The sequence below is a fragment of the Rousettus aegyptiacus genome, unplaced genomic scaffold (assembly GCF_014176215.1).
Source record: "Rousettus aegyptiacus isolate mRouAeg1 unplaced genomic scaffold, mRouAeg1.p scaffold_m13_p_14, whole genome shotgun sequence".
Taxonomy (NCBI): Eukaryota; Metazoa; Chordata; class Mammalia; order Chiroptera; family Pteropodidae; genus Rousettus; species Rousettus aegyptiacus.
Window position 1 is genome coordinate 42,022,882 of NW_023416289.1, and position 7,009 is coordinate 42,029,890.

At 46.9% G+C, this 7,009-nt stretch overlaps 1 long non-coding RNA gene across 1 annotated transcript; it reads right to left on the minus strand.

The window, feature by feature from the left end:
* Positions 1 to 1,209: 1,209 nt before the first annotated feature.
* LOC107512294 lies at positions 1,210 to 6,723 on the minus strand. Its single transcript, XR_001597253.2, has 3 exons — positions 6,536 to 6,723; positions 3,098 to 3,193; positions 1,210 to 2,696 (listed from the first exon to the last, which is right to left on the minus strand). It is a non-coding gene; the product is annotated as an uncharacterized LOC107512294 (long non-coding RNA).
* Positions 6,724 to 7,009: the final 286 nt, after the last annotated feature.

Below are 7,009 nucleotides of genomic sequence, written 5' to 3' on the forward strand. Positions count from 1 at the left end.
GATTTTGTAGCTATCAGATATCAGTGAATTAAATAGGGATATGATGAAAAAAGTCCTCACCGTACCCTTACATTCTTGCGGGTGTCTCGAATCTCTGCATAAGCCCTGAAAAGTGATATGATTTTCTTTGATGGAACAGTTGAGAGTGGAAATAGATAGATTTAAATGTTTCCACTAAACATCTGTTTATTATACTACTACAATAGCTGATACCTTCAGGTCTAAAACCCACGGTGAAAATTCTTTTAACTGCTGAGTGTATATCCATTCATTTTATCCTTCTTTTGCTGGAAAAATAACCACTGCGTGGTTTCACGGACACCGTGGGGTAGCGTGACACAGATGTGGGGAGAAACCCCATCAATGTCCGTAACCCTGAAACCCTTCACTCTAAAGGGACCACGAGGGTGTGTAGAGTCCCCTGATACCATGCTAAACCGGGCACCATGTCCAAGAGCTCCTGAGAGATGTGGGTCTTTTAGTTTTCCAAGTGTACAGAGACTTAAAATTCCTGTAGGACTTTTCTGAGATGGACTGCAAAATCACGATGGATGTACACTTGCCTCGGTGGTGCACATACCCTACTTGAAGGATGGGGCCTCTTTCTCAGGCAAGAATCTGGTTGTGAGGGTTTCTGGGGTCTGAACTCTGCAAAGGATCATCAATTTGTGTTGATGCCGCTCACCTCAGCCGTCTGATTTTACAGCTTCATCTCCTGATTGTATCTAGTGAATGACACCCTTGTGAACCCTTGTGAACTCTTGTCCACAAGGATACCAGATCTTAAGGGCCCTCTCCTTGATCTCAACAGTCTGCCTCAGATGGTATTTGTGTCCAACTTTTTCTCATGGCTACCTGCGGGCCTCTGCTATTCCCAGATCTCAACAGCCTGTTGACGCTAAGGAGATCAGCCCTGTGACAGCGCCTCTTGTTTCAGCTCAGACCTTTGGAAATTGCCTTCCCTTGCATCTCAGTGATGCTAGAGGATCCCTTCCCCAGTGCTGCTCTCACCAGCCCTCCTGAGGACCCTAGTTGCCTGGTGGGATTCCAACTCATGTAAGAGACTTGTTTCAACATTCCCACTTCTCCGAGGTTTTTGATCTCTAATCCCACTACAACAGTGTAGTGCATGTAAATTCTGCGGCAAACCATCCAGAGTTAGTGCGAATTCCATCTATTTAAATCAAACTCCTTTAGAAAATGAGTCTCACATCAGCACTGCCTCATATTTGCAGCTTCCTGGCCATCCACCCTTCTGATGGATGAGCTACAACTTTTGGTTCTGAAAACCCCATTGGGGAAGATGTTTTATTAAAAGGACTCATGGAACTCGGCAAAGTGCTTTAATACGAATTACAGGTTTCTTACAGCAAGAGAACACAATTGGGAACCAGCAAAAGGAGAGAAACGCAGGGCCAGACTCTTGAATGATAAAGATGTCCGATCCCCTAGGAGTAGTGTGCCTACAACACCAAAATAGGTGTAGCATTGTGCTTCCTCGGTGCTTCTTCGAAGGGGATGTATAGACATCATCTGGGTAACTGGACACCTGGAAATGAGTGATATGCAGGTGTTTCCAGAGGTCTCAGATATTGAGCCCAAATTCAACTGACATTCAATGAATCAAAACACCACCATAGAGCATTGACATAAAAAGGTCAAGAAAATCATGTATTCCTGAACCCTTTGGATACATATGCCTGTCTCACACTGGGCCCACTGAATCTGTGGGCCCACCTTGTGGTCATTTTCCCCACTGTAGTTGTATGATAAGAATGCATATACAGAGTTGTGAATACATTTCTCACAGTGGTTTCTACACCTGAAAGTAAAAGATTTTACAGCAAGAAACAGAAGTGATGTTCAGTGGAGACATCTAAACCTCTCTCTCCCCTCCAATTACAATTCAGGAGAAGGAAAACCTATCACATCCCAGGGCAAGTGACAGAGATCAGGGCCTCCATCAAAGTGAAGGACACAGGCATCATGGTCCACATCATATGCCCATTTAATTCATCAGTCTCATTTCTCCAAAATCTAGACAGATAATGGCACAGGACTACGAAAATGAACTACTGAACCAAAATATACTTGCTGTAACAAATGTATCTTAATTAGAGCAGTTGCTAACGTATTCTCAAATGCGGGGCCTACAGCTGTTCGTGGGAAAACAGTCTTTCCAAAACTCGTCAGGAAGTGGATCAGCAACTGTGAGCATCTACATGGGAAGAACTACTGTGTATGTTCACGGTCACTCTCTCTCTGCCTGTGTATTCCAAAGGGTTCGAGACAATCCACAGGACATCACATAATCCAAAAGAGTATTATGGACGATGACACGATAATTGGATGAGCTGAACCAGAAATGACGGGGATTCTAATTGGCTTAGGAAGACACGAGGCCCATGTTCCTTAATGATCAATGAGAAAGACATCAGTAAGGACACATATACAGGTACAAATGATGCCACTGACAGCATCAGATCTAGGGATCGGCCGGTTCAGCAAATGGTGACAGTTCCATGGGCCTTAGGACCATCCACATCTGTGACCACTCAAAGATCTGCTAGGACTGTGAAGCTTTAGTGGCTCCAGTGGCCTGAGCCCCGCTGGACCTTCCCTCCAGAGTAGAGGTTGAGTTACGGCACTTGCACCTTTGTCTCATCATGTTCGGAGAATAATGCTTTGTCAAGTCTCTGTGGAAACAGAATAGGAGAATTATGTGCAGACTCCTAGGCATCTAAGGCATAGCCATTCCCTCTACGGCAATAGAACCACAGCTGCCAACCAGATTCTTGGCCTCGGGAGAGACCGAGTGTCTGAATGTGGGAGGTAACACGTGCAGGCAACCAGGACTCATCCTTATTGCCTGGTTTCTATCACATCCTCTAACACAAGGCTGGGAGGGGACAGCGTCAGGTATAATATATGGGGGTGGCACATCCCAAGTCAAACAGAAGTAGGTTACAAAGAACACTAGCACCTACCACTCAAGCGCTGTGTCCTGTCACACAGCTCTCACCTGTGGACTCACAGAATGTTCATTCTGACTCGTTAAACAAGGAAAGGCTCCACGTGCTCCAGAATTGTTCTTTACCTCAATCCCTACTCCATGTGACATGTCCACTTGTGCAAACTCCTCTGTCCTTCACACACTCACCTACAGATCCTTGGGACATGGCATCCTTGTTGGCTAGAATAGAGGAGGGTTTGGGAAGAGAGGGAGACATTTTGCTTTCCTGCAGCACTTCCAAGAGATGCTGACAGCATCTGACCTGAAATCACACTTTAAACAAGCTCCACACGTCACCCTACTCAGAGGCGGACAGTAAAAAGAAAACTCTGCAAAGAGCTTCCTGTGCACTTTGTGCACTGCCCTGCACTCACACCTTCTGCCAGACTGCAATCCTTTTCCTTTTATAGTCAGACTACATCACAAACTCCCTTCCTGACTCTGATTCTAAGGCCCTCACCTCAAGTCTATTGTGTTCATGTTTTCCTCAGCCCTCCAATCGCTCCTCACTCCCCAGATGCTTAGCCCCACTCTGGATGCTCACCGACCTCTCCCACTGAGCCTCTGTCCCATGCCTTCTGCTCACCTGTGCATCTGCTGTTCTACCTTATCCTGTATGCCAGGGTGGTAATGTGTGATTTCAAGAACCTTAATATCTCCTCTGTTTCAATATTGCGCTATGAAACCCACCCCAGTCTGGAAGGACAGCGCCCTCAACTTCGTCGCAATTATTTCCGCTGCTGCCCCCTTAAAGGGTAGGTCTACACCTCCCCTAATCAGTATCCTCAGCCACAATCTTAGACTCCTCATAAACACCATCTTCCATGTAGATCCTCTTAATCCCAGATCAAATCCAATATTATACCCCATCTCAGGATTTACAATTTCCCGTCGCTACTCTGAACAGAACCCTCTGTCTGCATGCCTTTCCCTGCTGCCTACCTTAGGTTTCAAACCTCCATCTCTGGGGCAGGTTCTTGACAGTTCAGCTCAATGCCCACTAGTCCACAATAGCAGGCATAAAACCAAGGCAGCTCACCTGGTAGGAGCCCTTTCTCCTGTCCAGTGTCCTGTTTGTTGACTCTCTAGCAGACAAGCACACTGAGATTGTGACAGCAACAATAAAAGCAACGAGGTGAGAACAGAAAGGCCTTCTCCGAGGTGGATGCCCAAGTGGACAATGGGGAATGAGCACACATTGAGGTCATGAGGCAGGTGTTATAGCCAGGCTCTTTAGTCCTCTGGAGAGTGAACGCAAGGTCCTTTTTAACACTTGTTCCAGGCAAGAGTCTGTCAGTTTTGTGAGAGTACATCTGATAAACTTGTCACGCGCTCTTTTAAAGGTGAAGTGAAAGTGTAGGTGGAGTTAGAAGGGTGTTGGCATAAGAGCTGCGGCTGTAGTGCACCCCTCTCGACTTCTATGTGCTCATGAGAACAATGCTTGCTTCTTTGGGGACTTCTTTAGAAGTATTAATACCACTTGAAAATGGCCACTCCTCATATATGAGAACTATTATGCCTCTTTGAACCACTCTATGTTCCTCCCGCCCTGTAGGAGGGAGATTCACCTCACTGCCTGCCCTGTTTGTACTTAACCAACGTGGCGCCCACACATTGGTGGGGTGCAACGTCAAGGCGTTTCTGCTGCCGCACCCTCATTGGCCAGACTTCTTTGGGGGAGAGGCCTATCTGAGACTTCCGTCTAATATGCTGGGGCTCACATAATGCAGTCATTTGTTGGCCTGAAACCACTGGATCCTGACGCTAAAATTTTCTGGTGGATGCAATGGATTCGCATCTTTCATTTCTCGTGGAGAAGGCCAAGGAGGAAGCAGTGTATCTTGTGGCAGCGATGCTCTCGGTAATGGTATGGACATTCGTAAGACATAGATTAATTACTCACAGAATGCAGCTAGCTTTGCCTTTCTTGGACAAAGTGTGTCCAGATTTGATTGAAAAGGGGCTGAGATTCCTACTCTGCAAGGCAGCGTCAGCTGCATGCAACATCTATTACATGAATGGTTTAAAGGACAAGATCACACATTGCTTTAAAAACATGATGCATCGCCAGCCAGAACAACAGAGTCTTGTTTAATTTCTGCTTATGCTCCAGTAGGTGTCTACCCAACACAATTCTGTTGCTACTTAAAAGCGACCCCTCGTATGATGTTTACAATTCTACACCTCGAGGGAAGTGAACAGAGGAGATCGTGGCCTCATTATTAAACATCGTTTTTTCATGAGACAACACATCATGAAAACTTAACAGAGGAGATTGCGGCTTTATTACTAAATATAAATCTCGTACGTTATAATAACCATCGACCGGAGGACCCACAGTTCCCTGTCTTAACTGCCTGGACTGATTTCTCAGCTGTGATTTAATAAATTACTGGCATGAAATTTCGATTCTGAACTTTGCTTTCATCATGGTACTAACTCTGCCTGGCTGACAAAGAACTTGAAAATGAGAGAATGAGGGCTGGCTTAACAAGTATGTGATCTCAGAGCTGGTTCTATGGTGACTGCCTTCTCATTTTTGGGTGAGTGTCTGGTGGTTCTCACCTGGCACAGAACCACGACATGCAGGGCGGACATCCCCATGGGAGCAGGAGGGTCGAGGAGTGTGAGCCAGGGTGGGCTGTAGGGTGTGGGAGGTATCAAAGGTAAAATTCTAGAACTGACTCCTCAGGAGGCTTTGTAAACCTGCCTGGGTGCCAGGAGAGAGGGCACTTCCGGGTGTGAGGGGAGGAGAAAACTTGGGAGGAAGTCTTAAAATGGCAGCAGACAGAAAATGTCCACACGAGGAAGCCAGTGCAAGGAAGAGGGCCCAGAGCGGGTCACTGGGGAAGGCACTCTTCAAGGGACAAATTGTGGTTGGCAGAGAAGGAAGGTTAAGCTCTGTCTCTTAAAGAAACCCCCAAACCTGTGAGGCAGAGTTTGGATGGGGAAGCCTATGGAATGAATGAGCCGCGGTGCCATTGAAGAAATAAGGTTTAAGGTTTAAGCGACATGGGATAGGATCAAGGCCTTATTTTTTCTTTTAACTTTGCATAAAGAAATAAAAGTTGTCCCAACTTTAGGATAAATCAACTTTAACATCCAACCCCGATGCTCCAGGGTAGAGCCTTCTCTTCGTTCTCTTCCCCTTCCTTCTTCTGTTCTCCCCTCTCCTCCTTTGCTAGATTCTTCTGGGCTCTGTACACACCAGGCTCATCCTAGCCATCCACATACTTCTCCTCCCTGCTCTCTTCTTTTCTAGATTCACCTCCCCACACTCCAGCCCTTTCTAGTTCTTGATCTCCTTCCCCCACCTATCCCCCAGGTTTTCTAGATTCTTCTGCACTCTGCATTTTGCAAGCTCTGGCTGGTACTCAACTTCCTGGCCCTACCGCCTGCAGTTTTGTGGGTTCTCTGGGCTATGAAGACGTCAATGTCTTGGTGCCCTCTGCCCTCCCCCACCCGCTCCTCATGCCCAGTCTCCTTTACGGCCTCCACTGGGGACTCGGTTGGTTCACTTACTCATAAATCTTGGTATCTCGCTAAATGGAAAGTTCCTCAGAAGGACGACTTGATGTTCAGAGGTCGACATTAGCTTTCCCACAGCACAACTAGACATGCTGCAACCACGAGACCCAGACGCAGCTTTGGAAACAATTACGCACATCTCGGCTTGTTAAGTGCGAACACTCGAAACCCTGCCCTAGCTCTGGAAACTGGTATTTTGTCACCACCTCGAGCCAGTTCTTCATTGGCTACCCTCCCCCAAGGCATCTGAAAACCGCTTCTGCTCTGCACCCCATGCTTAACTCACTTCCTCTTCTGAAGTGGCCCACATCCTCAGCTCAAACCTCTGTCTCTCCAGGGCCCTCATGTTATTTTAAGTCCCTGCTCACTCTGCATTTCTAGCTCCATCAGGGTTTCACTCTCCTTCTTCGCCTTACATCTCTGTGCCCTGTCTTCGGTTGGCTTGTTGTCCACTAGGCCCCCTTTCCT